The sequence below is a fragment of the Erigeron canadensis genome, chromosome 4 (assembly GCF_010389155.1).
Source record: "Erigeron canadensis isolate Cc75 chromosome 4, C_canadensis_v1, whole genome shotgun sequence".
Lineage (NCBI taxonomy): Eukaryota > Viridiplantae > Streptophyta > Magnoliopsida > Asterales > Asteraceae > Erigeron > Erigeron canadensis.
In genome coordinates, this window is record NC_057764.1 from 7,377,148 (window position 1) to 7,392,066 (window position 14,919).

Consider the following 14,919-nt stretch of genomic DNA (forward strand, 5'->3'; position numbering starts at 1 on the left):
AGGGTGTGAGATGGGCAAGCAGAAAAGAGCCAGTTTCAAAACCAGGCAAAACTTCAGCATCACTGAACCTCTTCACATGCTTCATATGGATCTCTTTGGTCCAGTGAATGTTCAAACTAAAGCTGGTAAGCGATACACTTTAGTTGTTGTTGATGAATACACCAGATTTTGTTGGGTGGTATTAATCAGATCAAAAAGTGATGCACCTGGTGAAATCATCTCTCTCATCAAGAAAGTTAAACTCAAGTATGCCAAGAAAGTGTGTCAGTTGCGAAGTGATAATGGCACAAAATTTCAAAATAAAGAAATTGAATCATTTTGCAATGACACTGGCATTTCTCAGAACTTCTCTTTAGCTCGTTCTCTAGAGCAAAATGGTGTGGTTGAAAGAAAGAATCGCACGTTGATTGAAGCTGCAAGAAGTATGTTATCTGAATTAGGTCTTCCCACTAGTTTTTGGGCTGAAGCAGTGGCAATTGCTTGCCAAACCCAAAATCCGTTAGTTTATGTCAAGAGACATAGGAAGACTGCCTATAAAGTCCTCAGGAATCGTAAACCGAATATGGATATTTCCATGTATTTGGTTGTCCAGTTTATATCTTAAACGATTCTATTCAGTTGGGAAAGTTTGATGTAAAGGCTGACGAGGGTGTTTTTGTGGGATATTCAGATATTAGAAAAGCCTATAGAGTTTATAATTATAGACTCCAAAAGATACATGAGACAATTCATGTCACATTCAATGAATCAAATGAAGCAATCAATAAAAGACCAAGCCTTGATTTATCTCCAGTTGTTACAGTTGATTTTGGTGTATCTGATCAAGTTCATCAATCAGTTATTGCACCAAAAGATGTTTCCAGTCACCAAGACTTGGAACCTGTTGCACAGAAGAAAAGCTCCAGTGACACTTCGTTCTATCCCTCCATTAGTTTCAATCTACCACATAAACTGGTAATAGGATCAGATGTACGTGCCACAACAACATCAGAACCAGTTCAAACCTCTCCAGTTCTTCAAGATATGCCTTCATTTGAAGAAACTCATATTGTCAATCCAGTTGACTCTGATGAGGAAGTTGAAGTAGTTTTGGCTGATCCTTCTCCAGTTGCTACAACTGTTGAGGATCCCCAGGTGACTTGAACTGATGTTGTGATATATTAACCTTGTCAATACACTAAATGGACAGCTGCTCATCCAATTGAACAAATTATTGGAGATCCAGTAGTGGGGTTCAGACTAGAAGAGCCACAAGTGAACAATTCTTGAACGTCACCTTTTTATCACTGATTGAACTGAAGAAGATTGACGAGGCTATGGCAGATCCAAGCTGGGTTGAGGCTATGCAAGAAGAGCTTAACCAGTTCGAAAGGAACAATGTTTGGGAACTTGTTCCTTGTCCTCCAGGGTTAAAGAAAGAACCCATTGGTACGAGGTGGGTCTACCTAAACAAGATGGATGAAGATGGCAATGTAGTGAAAAACAAAGCTAGATTAGTTGCCAAAGGTTATTGTCAAGCTGAGGGTGTTGATTTTGATGAAACTTTTGCTCCAGCTGCAAGACTTGAAGCCATTAGAATATTTTTGGCTTATGCAGCCCATCTGCAGCTCAAGGTCTTCCAGGTGGATGTTAAAAGTGTGTTCCTGAATGGAACTTTGGAAGAAGAAGTGTATGTAAGCAGACTCCAGGCTTCATTAATGAGAAGCATCCTCACTGGGTATATAGACTGAACAAAGCTTTGTATGGTCTTCGTCAAGCCCAAGAGCCTGGTATGATACTTTAACTAAACATCTTCTTAATAATGGTTTTCAAAGAGGTGCAATAGATAATACCTTGTTTACCTTGAAAGAAAAAGGTAATATCTTGCTAGTACAAATTTATGTTGATGACATTATATTCGAGTCAACTGATGATACAATGTGTGAAAAGTTTTCAAAAATCATGTCAACTGAGTATGAAATGAGTTTAATGGGTAAATTAACATTTTTCTTAGGTTTACAAATTAAACAAACCATGGATGGTATTTTTATTAACCAAGAAAAATATGTCAGAGATTTGTTAAGAAAATACAATTTTGATTCAATCCCATCATAAAACACACCCATTGCAGCACCTTTAAATTTGGATTCTGACCCAAATGGAAAACCAGTGGACCAAAAAGAATATCGTGTAATGGTTGGTTCACTGATGTACTTAACTGCAAGTTGACCAGATATAATGTTTGCAACATGTTTATGTGCCAGATTTCAGGCTAACCCAAAAGAATCACATTTGCACGAGTCAAGTGCATTTTTAGGTACCTGAAAGGGTGCCCTATCCTTGGTTTTTGGTATCCCAAAGGCTCGGGGTTAGATCTAATGGGTTATTCAGATTCAGATCATGCAGGTTGTAAGATAGATAGAAAGACTACAACTGGTGGTTGTCACTTCCTAGGGGGAAAACTGGTGAGTTAGACTAGCAAGAAGCAGACGTCAGTCTCAATGTCAACTACTCAGGCAGAGTACATTTTTGCGGACAGTTGTTGTGCCCAGATTCTTAGGATTAAAAACCAGTTGCTCGATTATGGTATGAAATATACAAGAACCTCAATCTTTTATGACAACACTTGTGCAATTGCTATATCTCACAACCCGGTGATGCACTCAAAGACAAAGCATATTGACATCAGGTATCATTTTATTCGAGATCATGTTATGAAAAGAGATATTGAAATTCATTTCATCCCCACTGATAAACAATTAGCTAATGTTTTTACAAAACCTCTTGATGAAAAGACTTTTAAACATCTCATCAGCGAATTGGGAATGCTAAATCCTTGAAACTGGAGACTTTGTTATGAACGCGTCAGTGACACTGATGAAGTTCTCCAGTTAAGGAGGTCCAGATGATCTTTGCTCTCCAGGCTATCGAACGCCTTTGTGACACTATCCTGGCACTAAGTGATATCTGGATCATCATTCTAGGGGGAAAAGACTCAAAATGTTTTTATGACTAAAATTCATTTTTGCTCAAAAATGCAACTGGAGAGATCTCCAGTTGAAACTGACTAAAATTTATTTTTGTTTTGAAAATTGCAACTGGATAACCTCTCCAGTTGAAACTGGCACTAGATAATCTCCAGTGTACACGTTTAGTCTTATCTCAAACTGGTGGTCTACCAGATTTTTATAGTGGTAATGATACTTGGTCAATATTTTTGATACGCGATGGTACTCGAGTATTTTAACCCACTCACAACCATCACATGACGTGTCAAAACCATTTTGATAAAAAGATGCACTTTTTATAGGGATTGTTGCAGGTAGTGGGCGCGTGGGAATACCAGCTGTCGTAGCATTAAATGCTTGACAAGTTGGTAATAAATATTTTTGAATTTCAAATTTTCAAAAAAATTCAAGTTATAAGCGATTTCGAAAATTTAGGAATTAAAATATCTTTTCGTATATATAGTGAATTTTTTATTGCCTATATATACCTCCACCAAAATCATTTTCCATTTACTTCGCACATATATTCTGTTCATTTACTTCCAATCATCAGAATCTATTTTTTTCTCTCTCTTCTCAATAAATCAAGAACCCTAATTCCTAAATTCTCAATTTCAGTTTCCAATCAATCTCAAATGGCTCCCAAATCATCTTCTTCTTCTCGTTCTCGTGATGTGAACTTGCTCATAGTTGAGTATGTTCCATCAGAGAATGTTAAACATGCCATTGGTGCCCCTATCAATTCTAAATCTATAAAATTAAATCCAAACAAGCATATGGCTAGTCTTAAAGGGCAACAGGTCGCCGATAGTCTAATCGGGAGAATCCAATCCTTTCTTCGTGATTCTCCCCTCGGTGAGTCCTTTTCCCTGAACCCACACAAGATGTATCATGACTACTTGTGTGAGTTTTGGTACACTGCCTCTAATTCTGATGACGGCTCATCCATCTCCTTCACCTTAAAGGATGAGTTTATCCCGTATACCATTACTGCTAATACGTTGAGGGATTCCATTCACCTCAACTACTGGAGACAAGGTGAGTCTCCAGTTGTAATCTCCCAAAACATCAATTTTCGCCAGGTGCTTCTAGATATGGGCAATGAAGAAGTGCTTGAAATGGGAGTTTTACGGACCAAGGGACCCATGACAATGAAAGGTCTTTCACCATCCTGGAAGTACTTTTTCGTCCACTTGGTTGAAAGTTTGGGTGGGAGTTCTGGTGGATTGGACCAGATAAACTCCTTCCAGGCAGAGATGACATACTGCCTATGGAACAGGCTGAGAGTAGACTTTGCAAACATCTTGTTCAGAAGCTTGGTGTTCAAATAAAAAGGTAATAGGGGACCTTGCATCCCATTTTCGCGATTTCTATCTCTTCGTTTTAAATTAATTCTGGGCAGAGAGGCATACAAAAACACACTCTCTTTATACTATGTGCCAGAATTATTGAGGAATCTGGACAACCTTGTATCCACAACTGATGAGGTCCAGATTCCTCCTAGAATGTTGCTGGCATTCGCAAAAACTGACGCACCATTACCAGGTGGCTCAAAAAGACAACTGGGAGGGCCTCAAAATAATGAGGGACCCACCAGTTTGTCTGCTGGTATAGTGACAGTTGCCAAACCTGGGCAACAGTATATCCCCACCAGCTCAAGTTTGTCAGTCCTTCCAGCTACCTACCCCGGAGACCTCCTAACAGGTATCCGGGCTGTTCCAAAGGCAAAAAGGTCAAATCAACATCGTCTTAGGAACCAGTCAGAACTTGCCGCTGACACTAGTACCCCAACTAGCCCTTCAGGTACTTCCCAACAAGTACCTGGAGAAAGTCAAAGGGATACACCGCAAGCAACCACCCTCGAAACTTCTCTAGGAGAGGGTGGTGAAGATGCAATTGGGTCAGCCCAACCCAGATTATAGTCCGTGTAAGCACAAATCTTGCAGAGCCAAATTTCTAACACTCTAATTGCACGAACCAATGAAGTTTTTGGCCAGTCACAGCCAGAGATCGAGGTTTCAGAATCTTCGACCCATGATATTACGACTGAGGAAAGTGCAGTTGTAGTTGAGGCACCAGTGACCTCTTTCCAGAAAGAAATTCCACAAACTGATGAAACCATTGAGGAAACTCAAACTGGTCATCAGGAATCTGAATAACTTGTTCAGCCACCCCCAACATTTATGGATCTTGGAATAAATGAGGGTGAGTTTCAACTTGAATCTTCGGATTCAGATGAGACTGAATCTGACCAGGAAATGGCTGTTGCTTCTGTACTTGATCAGCTCCCTTCTTTCCTTGGTCAACCCCAAGAACCACAAGTTTCAGTTTCACAAGAAGATTTCTCCTCACTTCAAGAAATTCCACCACATGCCTCCAGATCAATCTCAAAACTCACTCTTTGTGCCTAAAAATAGGCACATACTTACACCACTGTTTCCGTCGTTCACACCTGAGCATTCTCAGCATGAACGACAACTTGAATCTCTTCCCCTTCTTTCTTCAACAACTCCTCTTCTATCAACTTGTGCTACTACAACTGGAGAACCAACGATTATATTACCTCCTCTTCAACAATTTATGGAAAAGGTGATATCTGAGACCACCAAGACTGCAGCGCCCCAGGTTGATCTTACCCCCATTACATCTGAGATTGATCGGTTGAGGTGCAGTCTGGACACTTTAGCTAGCAAGGTATCTGATCACTCAACTGCGATAACAAATCTGACAACTGAGGTTAGCAAAGAGAAGGAAAAGGAGGTAGTAAGGGAAGCAGTTGCAACTGGGCTCTCTCCAGATGATTTAAAAATACTTCAAGCAATTCAAAAGAGCCAAGACACCACTTTTGGCAATGTCATGACTCAATCTCAAGAAATAAATCATTTGTGGAGGACAGTTCGCATTATCTGTGGAGTTTTCAAGGAGTGCAAGAACATGGAATCATGGCAGCCTCTAGGTCGCTTACCAACTAGTCATGGAGACTTTGAAGCAATAAGAAAAGGACTAGATGCTGCCAAGGGGGAAAGGTCTGTTCATGCCCCTCGCACTCTTGTTGAAACTCCAAGTTCAGGAAAGGAGATTGTAGTTGCTGGGACTAGTACTGATGCTAGTCAGGTAGTTGTTGCTACCAGTACTGATGCTGGTGAGAAAATTATTGAACAATTTGAGGATGTCGTGGACAGGGAAATGTGGACAAGGGGAACTTGTGCAATATTCTCTCAATCGCTAAAAGGAACATTTCACAACTCTAAGTGTTTCGATTGTATAAGAGAATTTCCAAGTATAGATCAATTGTATTTCATAGGTTGTTAGGATATTTACATTCGTGTATTATTTTGGTTCCGCAACAACCTTGTATTTTATTGAACAATCTATAAATAAAATGCACTTGAAAAATTACATATTGTCTCACCAATTTACTTTACTTGTACTTTACATTATTGCTTCGTATTTACTTATTTGTATAGTCACCTTAATAAGTAACTTCCAGTTAACCTGGTACACTGTTCACTGCAACTAGTCACGTCCAGATACAGTGAACGTGTTGCAAAGTAAACTCAACATCGACATAGAGGTGTCTTCAGTACTCATCTAGTGATAGTTGGGACTTACATGTTATTATATGTGTTTTGTTGAACTTGTGCTTTTAGTTATCTAGGATGCTTGTTGCTACTTTTCCTTATTCTTATTGTTGCTAGGGCTACCCAGCTCATAGTTTTCTAGAGGACTAGGTGTATAGGTTACCTTTGTGGTTTTTGTGAGCATTTTATTAATAGACTAGGATTAGTTTAGCTAGGCGGCCTAAGGTAATTTGCTTCGTAGGTTGTTTAGAAATAGTTAACCCCTTAGTTTTTAGTCAATTTTTATGTATATGTATGGTTGGCCCAGCTGTTTACTTTCCCCTTGTTTATGCTCCTTGAAAAAGTCTTTCTTTTATGATGTTCCTACCTTTATGTTGTTATATACGTTCAATGGTTGCTAGAATTTATGTACTGTGCTAAAGTATTGTTAAGCTGTACGTTTGCTACTATTCCATACTCTCAAGGTAGCCATACCCAGCGGACCCGACAGATAGGTATATCGTCTTATCATGTTCTCGACAGCTAGGTATAAAAACTTCACCCTTCTTCTACATCTGGGTGGTCGGAGGTCCTTATGGAAGCAGTCTCTCTACCTTTAGATATAGGTAAGACTGTCTACAACTTACCTCCCCCATACCCCGCTCAGAGATTGGGTATAATTGTTGTTGTTGTTGTTGTTGTTGAGTCCCAATGAATATTGTAAATTTAATGATGACAAATCTGTATGTAAACACTTGTAACTCTTTTTGGTTCTTATGTAGTAATTTGGGTCAGATTACGCTGACACAGCTTGCGATCTGAGAATGACCCAGATTACGCTTCATACTTTGTAATTGTAACATCTTATGGAAGCAAGTGTTGTTCAAGCTGCATCAAATGGTAACAGCATTCAATCCAAGTCGAAGAGGAGGATTGAAGATAGAAGATCAAATTGTTGGTGGAAGACAGCTTGGTATTAGCAGTCAGCATGGAAATACTTAGACAGATTTGCTCTTGGCAAACGAGCAATCTGTGTTTGACGATCAAGTGAAGATTACAACCTGGATTTGTTGATAAAGACGTATGACGTGACAAGGAAGATTCCTAAAATCTAGGTTGGTGGTTTATTTACATATGCGTGTCCATACTCTCATTGGACGATCAAAATATCGTACTGCAGGTTTGGGGACCACAAGTACGATGAAGGCACGTGCTAATATTCCTTTGATCGTCCAACAAAATTCTTATACGTAGCTTATTTGGACACCAAGAGAGACTGAAGCTTTCGCCTATAAAAGCTACAATCCTTGAAGGCATATGTGTAACATTCCTTTGGATCATTCTTCACTAAAGTTCTCTCTGCTCTTACACACAGCTTAGCCTGTGAGAAGACAGCTTGGGCTGCTTCTCTAGAGCAAGAACTTATTGATTGTTGTTTGTCATTTCAAAGGGTTGTTTAGATATTGTAGGTTATCTTGTTTTCGCAACAACCCTGTAATTCTTTGTATAGATTATTTCTTAATAAAGGATTACATTTGAAAAACGCAATCTGTGTCTAAGAATGTTTATTATTGCTTTATTGTTTTATTGATTCCTACTTTCTATATTATGTTATATATATATATCTGAATTTCTAAAATTATTTTCTTAAAGTTTAGCTAAGGAAAAACGAAAAGTTGTATTCGCCCCCCTCTACAACTATTTGTGTACATTATACTTTGATATTTTGGTACACCTCTGGGACTGTATAAGTGGTATAAGAGCATGGGTTAAGAATTAACTTGACTTGATCTTTGCTTATTTTCCTTAAGAGTAAAGCATAATGTCATCAGTTGTAGATAATGGTTCCTCTACCCGACCACCCAAGTTTGATAAAGATGATTTCAGTGGGTGGAAAGGTCGTATGTCTTTATTCCTTGAATCCGTTGACAACAATATGCCTGACATCCTTGTGGATGGTCCTTATGTGCCAACATCGACTGTAGTGGTTGATGATGTGGTCAGGGAAGGTCACCCAACCATTCCTGCCACAGTTAAATCCATAGTTAATGACAAGACAGATGGGGGGATGAGGATAGGAGATTAGCCAACTTGGATGTAAAAGCACGTAATTTCATTGTCCAAGTTGTGCCGTGCACTGGCATCAGTACCAGGCACATTTGTTCCAACAATCTTTTTCCACACTTCAACTTTCTTCTGAAAGTCACCAGCTGTTTCTTTTCCAGAACTTTCCCCCTTGGAAGCATCTCCAGTTTGAAGATGATTCCACACCTGATCTAGCTTATATCTATCTGCAGAATCAAAGGTTCTGCCAGATACATGTGAGATATTATTGACAGTCTGCCTCAACTGCATCACTTCCTTTTTAACAATTTGAAACTCTTCAGGAAAGTGTTTCGGCAACTAATTATCTATCAACTTGATCACCCCAGGAACCAACCCATCTTGCAGTGTTCTCAGAATGGACCCAGAAATTTCTTCAGTGATCTCCTTAAGCATATCCCCTCTAAATCTTTGAACAACAGCATTGCTGATACTGCTGACCACTGAATCCTGGTCCAAGGTTGGCTTGCTTTCCAAATTGCTTATTCTGGTGGTCAACTTCTGAACCTCACCAGCCAGACCTTCCAATGGTTGAACAATTTTTGCTTTAAGAGCAGTCTGGACTAATGTCACCAGATCCTCCTTTAATCCCTGGACTGCAACTTGTATAAATTCAGAATTTTTATTTGTGGCTACTACAAGTTCATCCAGCTTTTCAAAGACCATCTTCTCATTACCAACAAACAGATTCATTTCTGACTTAAGAATATTTGAGATTAAAGATTTGAAGTCAGAAATAACCTTTGAAGAAGACTGGAATAATCTCTCCAGGTCCGCCACCTTATCAAGAAGGACTTGGACCTTAGTTGAAGAAGAAGAGGAGAGACCACTGGAAGGTTTGGTGATTCTGGTGATGGTTGATACTGGCAACACCCTTGTGATATTTTCAGTTGTTTGGGTGACTACCCGTGGTTCGAAAATTTGAATAGGTTGAGATTCTGGCGCAAATAGTGAAATAAAAGTTGTAGTTGTTGTGGTTGTTTGTTCTGGTGGTGGTGTTGGTGTATTTTCTGGTGGTGGCATTGGTGTATTTTCTGGTGGTGGAGGAGGCATTTCTGTAAGGATTGATTAGGAGACGGAAGCAATAGTACGATTCACTTCCTCTTCTCCCAGAAAACTCATATCAGCATCAAAGTCATTTGTAATAACACAATTTCTGCTATTGATTCGATCTCAACAATTGCGTTTCAAGTGTGTTTGTTCTTGGTGTGTTTAGTGTGTGTGATTTTCTAGAGAGAGAGAATAGACGATCTGTATTTGTTGATGTGTGAAAATAAATAAAAGGCTTATTGGGTGTTATGATTTCTAATATATTGAGGGTATTTATACTCTAACATTACAAATATCCTTATTGTCATATCTAACCCCTCAACATTAGAAATCATTTCACCATGTCTTAACAACAATAACATCCATTAACTTAAATTACAATTTATCACTATTTTTGGATTTCTAACATTCTCCCCCTTAGTGATATATTGTAATGAATGAAGTACGTGTTATTTTGTCTTGTAGGAATTAAGTTGATGAGCCCGATGGTGAAGACAATTGGTGTGATGAAACAAGTCTTCAAAGCTTTCTCATTGTCTCTGGAGAACTTGAATCAATTTTGGTCTTGGACTGCTTGTAGTTAAAACATGATGAAATTCTCAATGTTCTGTTTGAACAGAGAATAAACTAAATGAGCCTAGAATCTTTGAAAATTGTTGAACCGTGAATCAGAGTTATCTTTTGAAGTGCGGAAGGTATAAATTTGGCTTTGGTTCTTCAATCTTCGATTCTTGAATGAAAATTCGTTTCCTTGGAATGAAGTATTCAAAAACTTGTACTCTCCCCCTTGATATATGCATAGAAGCTTCTTGATCAAGTATTATTATATGACTTTAAAGATCTTGAATGAAATGTGTTGATGAAGACTCTTTCGAAGTTTTACTTCTTTGTCTTGAATCTTCCAATCAATCTTTTCAACTTTTGTAGCTTTGATCTTTGTCATTTTGACTTAAACACTTTGGAGAGTAAACTTTTGAACAAAACTTTGAATTAATTATGCTCCCCCTCAATTCATGAGTGTAAGCATTTTGGAGCATCTCTGAACGATATCCTTATTTTCGATATCATCCTTAAGATTTTGGCGGCAAAATTCACTTCTATTTCAATCACAATTACATTTCATTTCATTCCACCTTTACTTAATCTTTTTCTTTTCCAATCAATCATAATCTTTTCTCCCCCTCATAATGACAAAGTTGGGAACCAATGTCATTATGCAAATATTGATTGATAAAATGCGAAAAGAAACCTCTTGCATGGTGGTTTTTGTGATTGTGAGATAAGGAATGAAAGACCGGATAAGGATGATCCGTTAACATGTTCAAAAATCAAAAGGATTAATGAAATGACCGAAAGAAATGTATGACATTTTTCGGATTTCCTATGTATCATTGAACTACGCACAAAGCAGTTTTCTAACATAGTTCGGTCTTGTAGCTTTTCAACTACGAGATTGCTTCAAAGAATAGAAATCATGGTCAGTGTCACCTAAGGCGTTCGATAACCACAATCAATTATCCTTAAAGACTTTTTAGGAATCATCCGAGGTCACTAATAGACTTCTCGTTCACTCAATAATCACATAAATGTAGTTATGAGACCTACGTTCAATGTTGGAAAATATGTTAGCATTGGTAGGATTTCCATTTGATCATTGTGGAATATCAATTAAGATATCACTACAAATGTTCCGGCTATATCACATAGATATGCAATAATATCACAAAGATATGACTCGAATGTGTCTTAAGAAAAAAAATTAAAGATCAAATCAATGATCAATTAAGATCGCTCTAGACACAAAGTGATCAAATGAAGTCGGGGACCGGAGCAGAGTGTCGCCCTTATTCAATATCAACATCTTCCAAATGAAGAGTCAATAGAAATGTGAAAATCTCCGTGAGAAATAAAACAAGCATTTGTTAAGAAACACTTGAGTGGTTAGGTAAAGATGTGCATCGCTTCATTGGGTCTATGAAGTCTTAATCAAGATACCAACAAATGACATCTGATAGAAATGTGTTTTACCTGGCGATTTGAGAATTTTAGGGAAGGGTATCATTTCTTTTAACCCTTTTCTCACAACATATCACCATAACCTCTCACTTTTCGACTTTACTCCCTCCATCCTAGTTGCACGAAATCATCACCACTCAAAATACCCTCACTATCTAATGAAAGAAGTGAATACTCCGGGGTTAGAACTCATCGGCGATGATGAAGTCCATGGAGTAAATTTTGAGAAAACCTAGTTGCTCATGTGCAAACTAAACACCGAACTTCAATTGATGAAAATCATTTGAAAATCAACAAATGTGTGTAAGAAAATGATTTGATAACACATTTGAAGTTTTGAAATTTTTGAAATCATAAACTCCCCCTTAATCTATGCAAAGGTAGATCTTAAAAGTTTTCATAGAAAGGTAGAGCAAAAATTGGTTTTTGTGAAGTCAAAAAAAATCTAAAAGTGAACAAGATTTCAAGTAACATAAATTTTTGCGTCAACAACAATGTTCATAGTAAGACTACTCGGGAGTACACAAAGGCGTTCAATCCTTTGCATCTTACATCAACAAGTTGGATGCAAATAAAAACATTTAATCATAAATTTAAATCAATCAATTGTTCAAAATGAGACAACTCAGGAGTACACAAAGGCGTTCAATCCTTTGCTTCTCATATCAACAATTGAGAGTTTTTTTTTTTGAAACATGAAATTCATTTGAAAAATTTGAAGTAGTTTTCAACAAAATCAAGACTCTTGAAGAGAATTGTTTGCAATTTCAATCAAATGAAAAATTGCTATTACACATACATATTCATATAAGACTACTTGGAAGTACACAGAGGCGTTCAATTCCGCGTTATCTTATATCAATTTATATGTATAATAACACATTTTATACCAAGTTTGAATAAATAGCTCAATGAAGAACGGGTTGCATACAGAATATGTGCAAGCCATTAAGAAATAAATAAAACTATGAAGCCCGGGTTACATACATAGCATATGTAAGCCACTTTGAAAAAGAAAAAAAATTAAGAAAATCTTTTTGTTATTTTTCACAATTTTATATTTTTGTATTTGATTTTTGTCTTTTCAAATTTTGTATTTTGTTTTTCAAGAATGTATCAAGAACAAAATAAGTTAACATGCCAAGCTTAGAGATAAGAAAGTTAAACCTTTTCTCATCTAGTGGTTTAGTTAACAAATCTCCAAGTTGATAGTCAGTTCCCACAAAGTAGAGCTCGATGTCACCTTTCTCAATATGATCTTTGAGAAAATGATATCTCACATCAATATGCTTTGATCAAGAGTGGTTTACTGAGTTGACTACAATAGCAATGGCACTTTGAGAGTCACAATAGATGGGAATATGATCATATTTCAGACCATAATTAGTAAGTTGAGTCTTCATCCATAACACTTGAGCACAATAACTAGCCGCAGCCACATATTCAGCTTCAGCTGTTGATAGTGACACACAATTTTGTTTCTTGGAAGACCAACTCACAATTTTATCACCCAAAAATTGAAAAGTACCAGAAGTGCTCTTGCGATCAAGTTTACAACCTGCATGATCTGCATCTGAATAGGCAGTTAAATTGAATCCAGTATCCCTTGGATACTAGAGATCTAAATTGGGTGTACCCTTCAGATAACGAAATATTCGTTTCACAGCTTGGAAATGTAAATTAGTTGGAGCAGCTTGATACCTAGCACACATACATGTTGCAAACATTATATCTGGGCGAGATGCTGTAAGATACAACAATGAACCAATCATACTTCTATATCTCTTTTGGTCAAATGGTTTCCCATTTTTATCAGCATTAATACTTGTACGAGCAGACATTGGAGTTGAAATTGAAGAACAAGTAGTCATATCAAACTTTTTCAACATGTCATGAATATACTTACCTTGTGATATGAAAATACCATTTGGTAGTTGTTTGATTTGAAGACCCAAAAAGTAGTTCATTTCCCCAATCATGCTCATTTCAAAATGATTAACCATTAGAGATGAAAAGTTTCGACAAAATGTTTGACTGGTTGACCCAAAGATAATGTCATCAACATATATTTAGACAAGAAGAACATGCTTACCCTATTTGCGAATGAATAGGGTAGGGTCAATTGTGCCTTTGGTAAAGCCACCTCTAATCAAGAAAGTAGATAAGGAATCATACCATGCTCGGGGTGCTTGCTTAAGACCGTAGAGAGCCTTGTCTAACCTGTAGACATGGTTTGGTCTTTTGGGATCAACAAAACCTTCTGGTTGCTCAACGTAAACTTCTTCTTTGAGATCACCATTCAAGAAAGCTGTCTTCACATCCATTTGAAACACAGTGAAGTTTCTGAATGCAGCATAAGCTAAGAAGATCTGAATGGCTTCCATTCTTGCAACTGGAGTAAAAGTTTCGTCGAAATCAACACCAGGTTGTTGGCAATAACCCTTTGCAACTAATCTTGCTTTGTTCCTTACTACCACTCCATTCTCATCCTTCTTGTTCTTGAAAATCCACTTTGTGCCAATAGGTTCATTTTTCCTTAGATTTGGAACTAATCTCCATACTTTCAGTCTTTCAAACTGAGCGAGTTCGTCTTGCATAGCTTTAACCCATTTTGGATCTCGAAGAGCTTCAGAAACAGTTTTGGGTTCAATGTTGCTAAGAGAAAGTGCAACCAGACACTCATTCACTGAAGTACGAGTAGTTACTCCGGCTTGTGGATCTCCAATAATGTTATCAACAGGATGATCTTTTCGCATACGTGACCATTTGCGATCATGAGGAAGAGGATCTTGGTGATTGACATTAACATCATCATTATTAAAACCAGAGTTTTGCTGAGAGATGGAATCATAGCTTGGTAGAACAACTTCTTCATAAGATGGATGATCGAAGTCAAGAGGCACATATACATTTAGAGTGTTTATCGGATTGGTAGTCTGGGTAAATTGGGTAGGTTGTTCTTGAACATTTACTGGCGAAGAATTATCAGGAGAGGATTGAAAAGAAGAATCATTAGAAGAGGATGAAGAACTACTACTTGAAGAAGTAGAAACTTGCTCAGCAGAACTTGATGATGATTCATGAAGGTTGTCAGGAACTGGATCATTGTTCGGAATTGGTTCAATGATTACTTGAGGTTCCTCATCATGAATCGGTTTTGATTTGTAGAATTCTTCAAAAAGAATGTCTAACTCATCACTCGT